Source organism: Macrobrachium nipponense, chromosome 1 (assembly GCF_015104395.2).
Source record: "Macrobrachium nipponense isolate FS-2020 chromosome 1, ASM1510439v2, whole genome shotgun sequence".
Lineage (NCBI taxonomy): Eukaryota > Metazoa > Arthropoda > Malacostraca > Decapoda > Palaemonidae > Macrobrachium > Macrobrachium nipponense.
In genome coordinates, this window is record NC_087200.1 from 53307894 (window position 1) to 53324754 (window position 16861).

The 16861-nt window shown below is 42.7% G+C and overlaps 1 protein-coding gene across 2 annotated transcripts in view; it reads left to right on the plus strand.

Moving 5' to 3' along the window:
• LOC135219304 (uncharacterized) overlaps window positions 1–16861 on the plus strand; it is a 347240-nt gene that overhangs the window by 15495 nt on the left and 314884 nt on the right. The gene's annotated exons all lie outside the window — the stretch shown is intronic.

The following is a 16861-nucleotide window of genomic DNA, read 5'->3' on the forward strand; positions in this document are numbered from 1 at the left end:
TTCGATTCTCTTAAGTTTTGTTCATGAAACTTGCCTGTCAGATATGTATGTAGCTGTATTTCCGAATTCAGCTATATATATGTCTGCCAGGTAAGTATGAACAAACTTTATTGTGATATAATTTCATATTTGCCTTGCGTTATTTTACTTCTGGTTGGTTCAAGTCATATACGCTTGCTGTGGTTACCTCTCGGGATGGCAACCGAGAGGTCATTGTCTATTTTAAGGACATTAATCGTTACTCCTGCAGCCTTCCAGGAGTTTCCGATTTATCTTTTACCGTTGTATGGTAGTGTTCTGACGACAAAACAAAAAGCATCTATATATTTAGCGTTTTTCTGTTTCGCTTAAAATATATGTACAGCTTGAGAGTCTTTCTGCTCAAAAAACAAAATAACGGACCTATTTCTTCGTAGAATAGGGTAGCTGGCAACCCAGACATAAAGTTAAGAGACGACGTTCGTAAGTGCTGGCTGTGTGTCACGCTGTGTCTGTCCTCCAGTCCAACCGAGCCAGTAACAGATCGGGGCGCTGCATGCGCGGTAGGTTACGTCTCTCTCTCCTGCGGGATTGACTGACTAACCGTATCTCTGTGCTGGCGGTTACGTCTCTCCTGCGGGATTGACTGACTAACTGTATCTCTGCCCTACAATCACGGACTTTAGCCTAAGATTGAGGGGATTTCTTATACGTGAATGAATAAACGTTGCATTCGTTTTGCCTTACTATGTTCAAACAGAGTTATCTCTTAATCCTTTCGGTTGCTCGTTACCGCACGGTATAGAACTACGAGTCTACCGCAACATTGCACTTTTATATGCTCTCCTGCTTAGGCAAAGCGCAGCCTTATTAGGGAAGTAAGCATAATCGGGGAGGGGGAATGGATGAGCTTGCTGGGGACCATTTCCTTCCTGAAGAAGTTGTTTGTTTCCCCGAAATAGACTGCAATTCAGACCACAGTTTTCTCCTACCGGGAAACTGAAATATTATTCAAGATCTAGGAATGATTTCTGAACATCTCTCAGTGCATTTATCACCATGAGGTGATAGAAAGAAGGTGTCGGACATCTGGATAGGGTTTCAGATGTCTTGGATCTTAATCTGAAAGAAGTAAAAGCGATTCGGTAGTCCCAATCCAGTCCTCGTAACGAGTTTTGGGAACCAGTGGTCCAGATCAACTCTGATATTCCACAGCTCTCTCATATCTTAAGAAGTATCTTCTCGGTCCCTGTTCGAGTTTACGAGAAAGCCTATTATAACAACAGGCGTAGAATGTAACGATCCCTCTAGAGGTTTATTCGTTACAGGATTGCAAAAGTCCGTACGAATCGTCTAGATCGACGGCAGCAACTATTGACTTCCGAGTGGAATCTTTCTTTAGAAGTAAGTTGAGAGTTGTGGAGACTTTAGGACGTTTCCCTTTCATTCTTCTCTTCGATATGTTGAGGACGAAGAGGCTTCTTCTTTTCTGCTCCCTTATTCTCGATCCGGGATCGGTACCATTAAACGCCATCCTATGATATTGAACGGGGATGGATATTTAGTCTCTTTTCCCCTTTTTTTCAATCTCTTAGGAAATGTAATAAGAGGATTTATGACGTCACAGGGAGCGACAATGACGCTGATCGCCCCATGTTGGCCTTCAGGATCCTGGATTCACAGAGGTCACATACTTCCTAGTTCACTTTCCAAGGACCTTTTCCGAGAGAGTCGGTTCTACTAACTCGAAAGGTACCTATAACTACCTATATACATCTCCGCGCTGAGTCTGACTACGTTCAGGCTATCAAGATGTTGACAGGAATAAGATTACCGTCTTCCATTTCCGTCTGAAGAATGGGATAAGATGGCAGTCACAACTATTAAAGAATACGCAAATATGTTGTTGACGGCTTTGGGCTCAGAGATTTGCGTCTGTCAAACAACAAAGCCCTTCACGATCTTTGAGTTCTGTGAATCTCGAACCTCGCTCATCATCTACTTTTTGTCTCACCTGTTTTCTCGGAGTCAGACACTCGTGCGAGATCAGGCGACATATAGTAGCCCTGAGTTTCTTGTTGACGAAGTCGGTTGCGTTTATACACCCCCGATGATCGTTCGTGTAACATGATGACCAGGTTGGACTGTCAGGCATTCTTCCTTCGGGACTGAATCGCCTTTTTGCTCCTCGCTCCTTTCTCCTGGCACCAGAAGCTCGAGTCAGGAGTTGATTCGCTGACGACGTTGGGTTGCGTTGATACACCCCAAGGTTTGCTTAGATTGAATCGCCCAGGCAGTCCAGACACTCATCCTTCAGCGAAGAATAGTGCCTTATGGTCTTCAGGGTACAGCCTTGCTGTCCTTGATTCGTCTGGACTGGTCAACTGGTCGGTCACCTGACTTTAGTACAGACGGACTGACTGTGCATGTCAGATCGAAGCTTTCAATATGGAACTTAGACGTAGTCTGAAGTTCTTGATGTCAAAGCATTCGAACCTCTCCTACCTGTTAACTTCTTGCATGTGATCAGGAAGGCCTTTTCTTCTAACCACCCTAGATACGACAAAGAGGGTTAGTGAGATTTAAGCCATCGTCACAAGTTTTGGCTTTAGAGAACACAAGGCGGTGTGCTCTCTAACTTCGTTATGGCCTAAGAATGGAAACCCGTTTTGTCCTTGGGCCAGGAGCTTGGAAGCAAGGATGGCACAAGTTAGTGGGCAGGAGCCAGAGAGAGTCCTGTGCCCTGTCGGGTCTCTCAAGTTTTATCTACATAAAACTCAAGAAAGTCGAAGTCGTTACGGACAATCTGCAGTGTTCCGAAAAAGACCAGACTTGCCCATATCGAAGAACAGCCTGGCTTTAGTGTTTAAGGAGTTCTTTCAAAAAATGCTCCTTCATTGTGTTTGCACAAAGATTTGAAATCTTTTTATCTGAATGCTCACGAGGTGAGGGCGCGGCCTCGGAAGCATTTCAACAGAGCATGGCACTCAGCAACATCCTGAGTACCATGTTTTAGCGAAGCAACTCTGTGTTCACTTCACACTCCCTGCGAGATGTGAAGATGGCATATGAGATCTGCTGCTCGCTAGGGCCATACGTGTCTGCAGACACAATCTTGGGGGCAAGAAGTACCACTCATCCTATCCTGTAGAAATGGTTAGGGAAGAGCTCTTAATTTAGTTGTTGAGTCGCCGACAACGGCGACTTCTTAACTCTTAAGCCTTAGTTCACACCTTAAACTTTGGCTAGGTTGGTCAGGTGGTGATATATATTTTTATATATATATATTTTACTTCTTAGCCTCATGGTATGGTCAATATGGTCTAGTCACGTCGTGGTCTCGCCCCTGTTGACAGATCATCTGGAGTCACCAGCTATATAGGTCTCTACCTCGCTGGCAACTCTAGTAGCAAACAAGCAGACTTACGTGGCAGTAACCACGAAAGCCAGCTATGCTAACAGGTGGAACCAAGATGTAAATCATCTGCATGCATTTGTTTCCCAAAATCCTTCTATTCTGTCCCTTCCCACCTCCAAAGGTGGGATTCAGCTATATATATATCTGACAGGTAAGTTTCATGAACAAAATGATATTGTTATGATACAATAAAGTTTGTTCATACTTACCTGGCAGATATATATAATCAAGTACCCACCACCTCCCCTCAGGGGGGGGTACAGTGGAAATAAAAATTATGAATAGAAAATGGGAATGATTCCTGATACCCGCCTCCCAGCTGGCGGGAATCGGGCGTTACTACAACCACCTGACTCCCACTGCGTGTGTCGTAAGTGTTTAAATTTCTGTCGGATTCGGAAAAATACAGCTATATATATATCTGACAGGTAAGTTTCATGAACAAACTTTATTGTATCATAACAATATCATTTTTTGGCTCATTTTTTTGCGTTGCCTGAAGTTTAGTATGCAATCATCAGAAATGAAAAATAATATCATTATCATATGTAAATAATGCGATATAATGGTAGCGAAAAAAAAAAATTCATAGATTAATTGTATTCAAATCACGCTGTGCAAAGCTAACAAGTTAATTTTTTTTTCGTTGTATTGTACACTAAATTGCAATCCTTTTGTTATATAATACATAGTAAAACAATAAAAGCAACACCGGAAAAATATTATTACAAAATGATGTACGAATTCGGAACGCGCGGACGTAAAAAAATGTTATTTTAAAAAATTCACCGTAATTCTAAATATTGTTCTAGAGACTTCCAATTTGTTTCAAAATTAAGACAAATGATTGAATATTACGATACTGTAAGAGTCTTAGATTAGAATTGCAGATTTCGACCATTTCGGACGAGTTAAATTTGACCGAATGTCGAAATTTTTTTTTTATATATATGCTCATATCGGAGATGGAAAAAGCTACAACCTTCAATTATTTTTTATTGTATTTTTCATGAATTTGCGCACATTTTGATATATGAAACTATAAAAAGGCTAATATGAAAAGGAGCAAATATTAGGATAATGCGATGTACGTATTTCGGAGACTTGCGGCCGCGAATCGGCGCGCAGAGTGAATAAAGGTAAATATATTTTAAAAAAATTCACCATATAAATCACAATATTGTTTTAGAGACTTCAAATTTGTTTCAAAATGACGAATATTACTATGGCCGTAAGAGTTTTTTAGCTTAAAATTGCGTTTTTCGACCATTTCGGTAGTCAAATTTGACCGAACGTTGGGTTTTTTTTTTCTATTTATCGTGATTTATATGCAAATATTTCGAAAAAAGAGAAGAGCTACAACCTTCAATCATTTTTAGTTGTATTCTACATGAAATTGCGCACATTTTCCTATATATAAAAATTTATGTAACAGCTAATTTTAAATGGTGCAAACATTTCGACAATCGCACAAAAAATTCTGATTTTTTCGGAAGAGTTACCGCGCGAACGTAAGGAAAATTTTTTTTTTTTTTCATAAATTCACCATAAATCGAAATATTGTGCTAGAGACTTCCAAGTCATTGCAAAATGAAGGTAAATGATTGAATATTACTAGAATATAAGAGTTTTAGCTTACAATTGCGTTTTTCGACCATTTCGGTAGAGTCAAAGTTGACCGAAAGTTGAAATTTTTGCACTTAACGTTATTTTATATGAAAATATTTCGAAACTGATAAAAGCTACAACCATGGGTTGTTTTTTAGTTGTATTGGTGCATGAAATTGCTCACATTTCCATATATATAACTTTATGTAACGGCAAATTTAAAAAGGGTGCAAACATTAGGACAATCGCACAAAAAAATTATCGGAAGAGTTTTATTTTTCGCACGAATGTGAGGAAAAAGTTTTTTCATAAATTCACCATAAATCGAAATACTGTGCTAGAGACGTCCAATTTGTTGCAAAATGAAGGCAAATGATTGAATATTACTATAATATAAGAATTGTAGCTTACAATTGCGTTTCTCGACCATTTTCTGTAGAGTCAAAGTTGACCCGAAAGGTTGAAATTTTTGCACTTATCGTTATTTATATGAAAATATTTACAAAACTGATAAAAGCTACAATCATGAGTATTTTTTTGTTGTATTTTACATGAAATTGCGCACATTTTCATATATAATACTTCATGTAAAGGATAATTTAAAATGGTGCAAAAATTATGTCAAAGTGACGAAATAATTTCCAAGATGTGTCACTGATACTTTTTAGTGCGATAAGAAAGAAATTCGCGTTTGCGCGCCTGCTTAGCGATTGTAAACAAAACAACACCTTGATCCGTGAACTCCCAGCATCCCCCAAGGCGCGTGATACAAAAGTTTTCGGCTGGTAGGCCTATAAGTATTTTTCCGCGAATTTTAAAAAAAACTTTTTTGAGCCGACGTATGATACGTCCAATCGGCATACGGGAGACATTTTGACTCGACGTTTAATACGTCCAATCGGCGTAAGAGGGTTAATAATTATTTGAAATGAGTACATGCAATACATTTAATAAAAAAATTGTGAATTAGATATCATAAAATATAAAATAAATCAGACTGCTATCATCGAAGCCAACAAAGACGTATTTTCATACATTCAACTTCCCTGTCAGATATATACTTAGCTATAGACTCCGTCGTCCCCAACAGAAATTCAAATTTCGCGGCACACGCTGCAGGTAGGTCAGGTGATCTATCGGCCTGCCGCTGGGTGGCAGGAATAGGAATCATTACCGTTCTAGAACCAGATTTTTTCTGTCGCCGTATTGTAAACATACGTTTGCGGTACCTCCTGACTTGATTTTCGTGTTTCATCGCCATCGATCTTCTGGGCTGTCTTTTGCAGGGAAGTACTGGGTCTTTGGCTCGGCATACGCTTTTATTAACTTTTATTAACTTTTTAATGAATTTGGCTTCGAAAATTTCGAAGAATATATGACGTGTAACTACCGAAATTGTCGGTAGACACTCACATAGTTTGCAAGAAAGGGAAATATTAATATTTATTCATTAATACGTGTAATAAGTGTTAGAATTGATTGAGGAAATATACTGACTTTCTACTTTAGGGAGTCAGAAAAGAATATATCTAGATACGCTTCCTTTAGAAGTTTTATTCGCTACTCGTACTAACGAGCAGTTAGAGTATTAACAGTACTAGTAGTGTTGCATCCTCATCACCTTCTTATTTCACAGAAACTTCAAATTCATAATTGCAATTTGAAGACAAGGGATGTAGCTCAAAATGCGAGCTATTAAAAGGTAAGAAGTGATTACAGTGTTCCCCATTGCAGTGGAGGGTGCGTCTGATCGGCTGTCTCGCTCCCAGGTCTAGACCTCTTCCAAACTCACAAGCCCAGAGGAGAAGGAATGTCGAAAGCCGCACGGAGGTTTTAGAGAATCCCCACCGGTCAGGCGTCCCCTCGGCAGATTCTGTAGAACGTCCCAGACTGCCAAGTTCGCCATTGGAAAGGTGTCCTAAAATAGTGGAGGGTGCGTCCGATCGGCTCTGTCTCGCTCTCAGGCCTAGACCTCTTCCAAGCTCACAAGCCCAGAGGAGAAGGAATGTCGAAAGCCTTAAGGAGGTTTCAGAGAATCACCAGCGGTCGGGCGTCCCCTCGGCAGGTTCTGTAGTAGCGTCCCAGACTGCCAAGGATAGCCGTTGGAAAGGCATCCTAAAACAGTGTTTTTCGTCATCCGATTCTTCATCGAAAGGAAAAAAGGGTGGAGTTCTGACAAGCTATCGAGACCTTCTTAAAGAAAATCTCCAGCTTGGGATTCTAGCCTGGAAAGTTTTCTGGAGGACTATCCACCTGAGAAGAAGAAGAAAGAGATTTATTCATCAAATCCTCCTTCCCCTAGATAGGATACGGAGAAAGAAGACGCCACTACGAAGATCCTAAGAGAAATGCAACAACAGATATCTTCGTTAATGGGAGTTTTGAAGAAGGATCCTTCCAGGAGGAAAGATCACTTCCTTCCCGTTAAGAAATCCCGTCCGATAGAAGTCTTTGACAGCTCGGACGAGGCGCCTGCCAGGCGCAAAACGCCGACAAGGCGAGAGGATTCTAAAGAAAGACCTGAAACTCCTACTAGGCGAAAAGCGCCTGAAGCGCCTGAAAGGAGGCGCAAAGCGCCTGAAGCGCCTGAAACGAGGCTCAAAGCGCCTGAAACGAGGCGCAAAGCGCCTGAAGCGCCTGAAATGAGTGCGAAGCACCTGAAACGAGGTGCAAAGCGCCTGAAACGAGGCGCAAAGCGGCTGAAGCGCCAGGAGCCAGGCTCCAGGCGCTATGAACCAGGATCTTCATCGGAAATGGAGTTAGAGGCGGACCGAGAGGCTTCTTTTTGGGAATTTTCGCAGGATCAGTTTTCACCTGACAGGGTCTCTAGATGTCGCACAGGTAGCCGTAGCCCTTGTCAGGATATGCCTGATTCTGCGAAAGGTGAAAGACATTCGAGGCCTTCTCCTGATAGGGATGGGAGTTGTCGCACAGGCGGCCGTCGCCCTTGTCAGGATAGTCTTAATACAAGTAAAGGCAAGAGCAAGATCGGCCTTCTCCTGGCGGGGACTCAAGATGTCGCACAGTCGGCCGTAGCCCTTGTCAGGTTAGAGTCGGTACTGCTAAAAGCCCTTCACCTTACGAAAGGAGGCGCTCTCCTCCGGTTGCTCATTCTTCTCCCAACTTGATGGACAGGAAATGGAAGATAGATCGGAATTGGAAGCCAATAAGGGGGCAGGTCTCTCGGTTTATAAGACCTTAGTGACCTTTTTTATTGAGAGAATTAGTTCATTACTAGTAAGAGGATATTAAAATCATCCTCCTTCTAAAAAATAATGCAACCAACCATTTACAGAAAGAGTGGCAATCGTTTGGAAATTGAACAAGATTCGTACGAGCTCTCATTCATTGATTAGAGGCTCTTCCAGATAATAGAGGCGTAGAATACGGCCTTATCTCCAAGAGAATAAAAGCTTGAGAGATTCTCTTCGATCCTCGGTTGTCATTTGCGATCTCTTTCGACTAATACTAATTCGGGTTTATTGACGAAAAGAACGAAGAGAGTAAGATTTCCATTCTCTCTCTGCATCGGAGAGGAAAGAATGTAGTAAGAAGATATGGTGTATATGACTACTGAATGACAAGTCATATACGCATACCATAGTTGCCTTTGTGGTTCGCTACGGAATTATCTATATCCTTACAGGAATTTCCTAGTAAGGACTTCGCTTAAAAGGTTTTTTTACGACAATACCTACTCAGCTTTGGTATTTAACAAAGGTTGTTTGGCTTAAATATGCATTATTGAGAGCTTCCTTAGGTTCGAGAATAATTTTATTATATTCCTTCATTATGGAGTAACTGGCAACTCAGGAAGAATGCAGCCAGGCAGCGAACGAGTTGGCTGTCATTGTAAGCCAATATGTACAGTACCATCCAGTTCTTGGTCATGAGCAGTTGGTTACATCTCTCTCTCCTACGGGATCGAATGGTTAACCGTATCTTCCCCCTACAATCATGGACTTAGCCTCGATTTGAGGGGATTTATAGGCATACATGAATAACATGGTATTCGTTTTGCTGAGGAGTTTTCAATAAAAAGATCCCTTGTAACCTTGCGGTAATGTTTACTGCAATGTAACAGGATTATAGGAATGAGACAACAATATGAATTTAATGCAGTAGAGCTATATATATTATTTGATGCTCTCATGCTTACGGAAGCAAAATAATGGACTTGCTAACTTTTCGATATAGCGAGTTATTAATCGAAGGGTTCAGTAACCTCTCTGACAGCAGGCTCGGTAACGGCACGGTTCGTTCCTGATTTCGTTCCCCGTCTAACTGGAGGGGTGTTCGATCCCAAGGAGGGACGAAATGATTTTTTCAAATCAATTTGACTAATTCCACAGCTCTCTCATATCTCAAGGAGCATCGAGAATCTCTTTGTTCACCCATGTTCCCGTTAACAAGAGAGAACCTGTTTGGAACACAGACACGGAACGTAACGATCCTTAAGAGGTTTGCTGCACGATGTTGCACGTTCGTGAGAACCTTCTCGATCGACGATATAACTATTGACTTATGTCTAATCTTAGTTGGAAAGAGAGTTGTGGAAACCTGCGAGATGTCTTCTTCATAGATCTCTTCGCAGGGTGGAAGACAAACAGGCTTCCTCTAGACTGCTTCCTTTAGACTGCTTCCTTATTCTCGAACCAAGAGAGGTAGCAATATATGCCATTTTTAGTTTAAATGGAGAATAAACTTTAGTCTTTTTTCCCCTAGATATATAAATTCTTAACAGATATTAAGATAAATGGGCGTCAAAGGAAGAGAGGATGATACCTTATGCCTCATTTTGGCCTTAGAGAGGTTGGATTCATAGAAGTCATGTTCCTCTCACAGCATGTTTTGGAAGACTTTTCCAAGAGAGTCTGGAGATTCTATCAGCATCTATTATAATTGGACCTTAACAACCTCTACACTCTAAGTCTGTCCGCGTGCAGACTGACCAGAAGTGGACTTGAATGAGAGGATTTTCCAAGGTAAATGACAATAGTCATGGCCAAGACATAGAATTGCTGCAGATCATGCTAGATGGAATGAGGAAACTGTCCTCTTCCAATACCTCTGTGAACCACATAGCGGTTTTTTCTTCCCTTTCAGAGGGAAGAATCACCTTTGTATATATCTGCTATCAAAGAACGCAGTAAAAGGCAATACTCTGTCTATACAAGGGGAATTAGAGATAGCAGAGGATTAAGATCTTCGGGATCTTATACGATACCTCAATATGACAAGAGTAGGATATCATGTACTTCGAATGGGATCTTTTGTGGCCTCAGATTCCGTGTTCCGACAAGATGGAACTGCTCCTCATCAAACTTCTTTGAGAAATTTTATGAGGGAATTCTTTGTTTCTCTTGGCCCTAAACGACCAAGAAGACAAGTGAATTTCTTGTGCATTGGAATCTCGCATCAGATTCAATGGAGACTAGGCAATGGGTTCTTGCCAGCATAGTATGTCTGGCAAAAGAACTAAAACCCTCTATTCCTGACTTAACGCTTTCAGATAGAAGTTTCGTTGCCCTGGCAGGGTACTTAACGTTTCACTACAGAAGAAGAGTGGGTTTCAACGTTTTGCCTACAAAGTCTTTGGGATGCGATGAGGGCTCGAAATGCTTCCCAGAAGGTATTCAGAGGGATACAATAAAGAGCTAGAAATCAGGAGTCCTCCCAATTTCAGCTCGGAGTCTCCTTCGACTTCCAAGCTCCTTCCCTTCCTTCGGACAAGGATAGGGAAGATTCTGCAATGAGGAACTTCATCAACAAGTAAGAAGAGATCTCGTTAGCAACGGAAGGATTCAAGAAGGATCCTCCTCGGAGGAAGACTCTTATCTCTCGTACTGTTAGATGTCCTATCGTCTAATGGATGTAGTTTACTACAATCACCTCCCCTTGCCGGAGAGGCCAAAAGCTCAAAGTGGAAGAATTTCTTCCACCCTTCTCCAATCTCCTGATAAAGTATTGTGGAGGTTCAGGACTTTCGGACAATGTAGCGCCAACCAGGCGCCAAATGCCAAAACAGGTGTAAAAAACGCCAGAGGCAGACAGTTTCAAGGAACACTGTCATTGTCTGATGAAGAGAAAGAGGGGGCCTCCAACCTGGCAAACAAATCGGACAGATAAGAGTGTCCGATGTGGACATCGCCAGACATCCTCGAGACTCTACTAAGCTCGAAGCTCCAGCAAGTGGAGAGGAGTCAAGTCAGGCGCCAGGCGCCAAATAGTGCCAGTCTGGAGCCAGGCGCGAAGCTACTTCCAGGCGCGAGGCGCCAGCCAGGAGTCGGGCGAAAAGCGCCTTCCAAGAGCTAGGCGCCAACCAAGCGTCAGGCGCGAGGCGCCAGGGAAGAGCGAGACGCCAGGCAGGCGCAAGGCGCCAGCGAGACGCCAGCCAGGCTCTAGGCTTCATCCAGAAGAGATCCATTTCAAAGAAAGGCCTGGTCTTCCTTGAAACAAGTGTGATCGCTAAAGCACTTCATGAGTAACTTGATGATTCCTTCAAACAGCTGAGAATTAAAAGCGCATGAAGTGCAAGCTTTTACGAATTCTTGTTCTTTCCTTAACAATATGTCATGAGGACATATTAGCTGTCACTTATGGGAGATGCAACTCTGTGTTGACTTCCCATTACACGAAGGAGGTCAAGTTGACCTACTAGAGATCCTTCTCTCTTGGTTATACGTGTCTACGGATACGTTGCTGGGATAGGGAGCCGACACTGATCCTTAACTAGTGAGTTAAATTTATTTAACATGTTTTTTTTCTTTGGGTTGTTTGAAAGAAGTTTGGGGATAACTCTTTTTTAAGCACTAACCCTCATGTTAGGATCAGGTGATCGGGACCAGTGTTGTGCTCCTTAATTATGCCACTAGGCATAGGTGTATTGTCATGTAAGTGGATAAGACCCCATTGACAAAAGACCATTAGGCTCTGTCGAGTAAGTGGATAAGACCCCATTGACAGATCTACAAGAACTCTTAGCCATAGGTTACATCCTCGCTGAGGCTCTTGAGACGAAGCAGACTCCTAGCAATAGCTAGGAAGTCAACCCTTCATCTAAACACATGGGAACCAAGGTTTTATTTATCTATTACCTACTACGTATGTTGTTTACCTGTCTAATCAGTAATTAGCTGTCTCTTACCCTCAGCCAAGGGTGCCAGTCAGCTAAGTATATATCTGACAGGGAAGTTGAATGTATGAAAATGATATTGTTATTGTACAATAAAGTTTCATACATACTTACCCGGTAGATATATACGATTAAATGGCCCCTCAGGAGACAGGTGGAAGAAAAAATCTGGTTCTAGAACGGTAATGGTTCCTATTCCTGCCACCCAGCGGCAAGCCGGTAGATCACCTGACCTACCTGCAGCGTGTGCCGCGAAATTTGAATTTCTGTCGGGACGACGAAGTCTATAGCTAAGTATATATCTGCCAGGTAAGTATGTATGAAACTTTATTGTACAAGAACAATATCATTTTTTAGAATTCTTCTTCTGTTTTAATATTACGTTATGTATATGTTTCATTAGAGCTGTCAGTAACTCGGTATCTCCATTAGGTAAAGATAGAATAAAGAATAGAAATGAATGGTTATTATACTCTTTGGTAGTTTCATTAGTTGAAGAGAGATACTAATGAAAATTTATGGCTTACTGTGTCCTAGGAAAAGTGATTACTTGGCGTTCGTTTGGTACTCGTAAGAGCTGAATGTAAACAATCGATTGGAAGGTTTTTTTTTGTTTGTTTGTGTATTATAGTTAATGATTAATTAATAATTATTTGAAATGAGTACATACTGATTATTTATACATTTTATTGGCATATTCTAAGCTTTTAGCTTCTTAGATTTAGATGTCAGAATCATAGACTAGGCTACAGTAGCAATCGCTAACATAGGCTAGGCTTATTGCTAAGGGACATATGCTAAAGTCCTAATATATGCAGTAAAAATGGGGTTGAACATTACATGCAGTTGAATATTACTCAAGTATGTACAGTATTTTGCCTTTTTGGAGTCATATTTCTTCCGTCGGATCGGCGTCGCAACCCCAGAACATGTGTTGTAGGCCTGGAAATATAATTTACTGGGGTGTTTTTTGGAGGGCTTGGAACAGATTAGCCATTTTACATGTAAAATGTGGTCCAAGATACAAAAACCTCATGATACGAAGGGCGCCTCGGAACGGATTAATTTCGTATCTCGAGGTACTACTGTATCAATATTAATTTAAACAGCAATAATATCAATTCATTAAAGAAAATACTAAAGTGAATTAGTAAGATTTTAGTTTATAAATAAAAAAATTATGTAAGAATGAAAGAAAATCCATTATACCCCACATCTTGTCTTTGAACTCCAGGTAGCCAAGCTGAGGTGGCTGGGATCCAACAGCCGTCAAATATATCAAGTAATGTGACAGGAGGGGGAGAGTGTTGCCCACTCTAGTTCATGTAATCTCTCTCTCTCTCTCTCTCTCTCTCTCTCTCTCTCTCCGTTATTATTCTCTCTGTCTCAGAAATAATTCATAATTTCACTCGTCAGATATGTGATGTTGCCATTCAATGCTCTCTCTCTCTCTCTCTCTCTCTCTCTCTCTCTCTCTCTCTCTCTCTCTCTCTCTTATTGGCTGTAGGTATATATTTTTAAGGGTAAAATGTTTAAGATGAATTTGTAATGATATAATAATATAACCTCAAAGATTGATACAGTAATAGGCTAGTAATTTAAGGTATATTTGAAGTAGGATGTTATTTAAGGTATACATCTGGTATCTGAACTTTCAAGATAGGCAGTTATAAGCACTTTTAGTGGTGGTTCTAACTATTTATGGGTTTTAACTATTTCCAGGGGTGTCTGGTACACATCCCCCGCGAATATGGAGGGGAACACTGTACTGGCAAGTCATCACTCTCGGTTACTAAGGGCAGTGATTGTTTTTCTCTCGAGGCGGTCACGATCTCAGGATTGTGGCAAAGTTGAGAGGACGGATATCTTCCCCAAGCAGAGGATAAAGTACGCGGATGGGCTGATTGATGGATCAGCAAGTTTGGGAGGGCAGCTCATCTGTTTTCTGTCTTGACAGGTACAACCAGTTCGGCTTTGGCAAGTCATGATTGATCTCCTGTCATCCCTGAGAAGTAGTCCTATGCGGGAGTTCTTCGCCCACGGTCTCTGCATAGAGACTGAGGGGGTGTAGCGCACAAACCCAGAATCTGCAGTCCTTCCTCGTACCTCTCACAGTGGAAGTGAGGAAGGAGTTCGCCTGGTGATGGGACGACAGGTAGCTCGTAATAGGAGAGAGGTAATGCACATACTCCCTCCGGACATGCTTCTGTCCTGGAATGTATCAAAGGCGGGGAGAGGTGCACATCTGTAGGCACTGACAACAGGAGTCCGGGATCGACATGACAAGCTCCTTCTCATTAGCGTCCTGAATCTTAAGGTGGCGTTTTTTCAGCCCCCCAAAGTGTCGGGTTTGAATGATGGGATGCTAGTGGTGTTGTTGGGCAATTCTAGCACCACAGTGTTGGTATACGTCAACACAAGGGGGGGCCCCTATTGTACCCTCCCATCGCATCGGTTGACAATGCAGGTGCATGAGCGGACTACGGTTCACTCATTAGAGCTGTCAGCCAGGTACGTCCCTGACACGAGGATGGAATGGAAAACAAGCTCAGTTGCCAGAATCAGGTGAATGGGACAAACGTTCTTTCACGTAGAAGGAGTGGAAAGACTTCTTGACTTATGGTGCGTCTAAGAGGGGATCTGTTCGCCATCCGGCACAACAGAAACTCCCAGGATTCTCTTCTGTCGTGCTAGACCCATAGGCAGCTGCAGAGGGAGTGTCCCAACACCTATGGGATGACCTCGGAAGTCTACGCCTTTCCCCATTCTGTCTGATTTGCAAGGTGATCAGCACAGTTCTAGTCACCAGCAAGTTTGGATGATCCTAGCAGCCACCAAATGGCCTCAGGCCCTTTGGTATCCTGATCTGAGGGCTTTTCTATCTGGAGCAATGCAGGAATTTTTTCACCCATGGCACAACCATCGGGTTCAACCTCACGTAGATGGTACCACTCAGTAGTACTTTCCTGGTGTCTTCACAGCTGGCAGTTGTCCTCCATCTCTCGCTAGTGAGGGGGTTTCCCTCTCCAAGTAGCAACAGAGATGGCAGATTACTTCAACTGGTTCTCTACAGCAGTGTACCAGGGAAAGTGGTCCGTCTTCTGTGGTTGGTGCTGTAGACGGGGTTGCTCTCTGCTCAGAGCAACTCTTCACAGATTGGGGATTGCCTGTCTCTCTTCACCAGGAAGCTCCTCTCTGTCTCAACGGTTAAGGATGGCAGGCCGACCCTGGCCTTGGTCCCAAAACTGAAAGGATTGGAGTTCTCCTCTCCGATGGAGATATCCCTCTGATGAGGAGCTTCAAGAGGTCTTGCTCGCTCAGGGAGCTCAGGCCCCCTGAGTGGGATGTGACTCTTGTCTTAGGAGTTTGACTTGCAAAACTACGAGCCTCTGATCATCAAGACCATCTTTCTGCTAAATCTAGCAGCGGCGAGAGGGTGAGCGAACTTCACGACCTCGTCAGGGACGTGAAACACTCGAGAGGATGGGGATCAACTATGCTCGATATCACCCTGGATTTCGTGGCGGGGACTCTGAATCTTTCAGTCTCTGATGATAGGTTTGAGTCCTTATGATTCCCTTGCTAGAGGTCTTCAGTAGCAACGAGCAAGACTGATGCTACTTTGTACCATTAGAGTGGTAAGGCACTATTGAATGAGAGGTCATCCCCAGACTTCAGGGGGACTCCTCTTCGTTAGTGCTGGAGTGACCAAGAAGGAGGCGTTCAAAGAATACTCTCTCTTTCTAGGGAAACGTACCCCTCTGAAGGGAGTTTCGACATGGGTACTTTCCTTCGACAACCCATGAAGTCAGAGATGTTGGTCGTACCTTTATATTCTGCATGAACTTTTCGGTATCACAGCTATGGAAGGCAAGGAGATGGTCCAACCAGACACTGTCCACATCCTCCTATCTTTTGGATGTAGCCCATGGGTCCTTGGACACTTTTCCTTAGGACCCATGGTGGTTACTCAACAGGTTGTATAGCTTGCTCAGCTCCTTTATCTGGACAAGTTCTCTTCCCGCCTTGTGTGACCGCAGGAACGATTTGGAGTGAGAATGGGACTGGCTTCTCCTCCCTCTTCGTTTTGCTCTCCTCCTATATCACATGCTGGAAAGGGCGGTCAGTGCAGGTAAGCTATATGACTGAGCTCCATTCTTGCCCTTTCATTAGGGTATAGAAGCGTACATATACCCGTCCCTTCCCTAACAACGGGGGAAGTGGACACTAGCATGAGACAAAGTCGACAACGTATATTTGTCTTCTTGCTTACGACTATAAGATCTTGTTTGCTATTCATAAGAGGCCACGCTTGCTTCCCTCTTATGAGTAGGTCCAGAGGTCTGACCATTGGTCTTGCAGTTCTCACACTCTGATCAATTGGACAGAGGCTAGGATCCCCCTCCCCCCCTTGTTCTTACGACCGGGGAGGGAACCTTGGTCAGATGAATACCAGTCTGTTCACACAACTCAGATTCTTCCCACTAATCAGTGAGTCATCCTCATGTAAGAGACCAATGGTTTGTATAACGTGTAGGAACAAATCACAATTTTTTAAAGTAAATTGTATTTTTCCTAACTATACAAACCTGAGGTCCTTTACATATAGGCCCACCTCATGCCACCCCTCAGTCTGTTCTTGGGCCTAAAGCAAAGTGGAATATTTACGTCCAGTCGGGCGGGGCTCCCGACTATCGGATGAGCAGTTACTGCCTAACTAC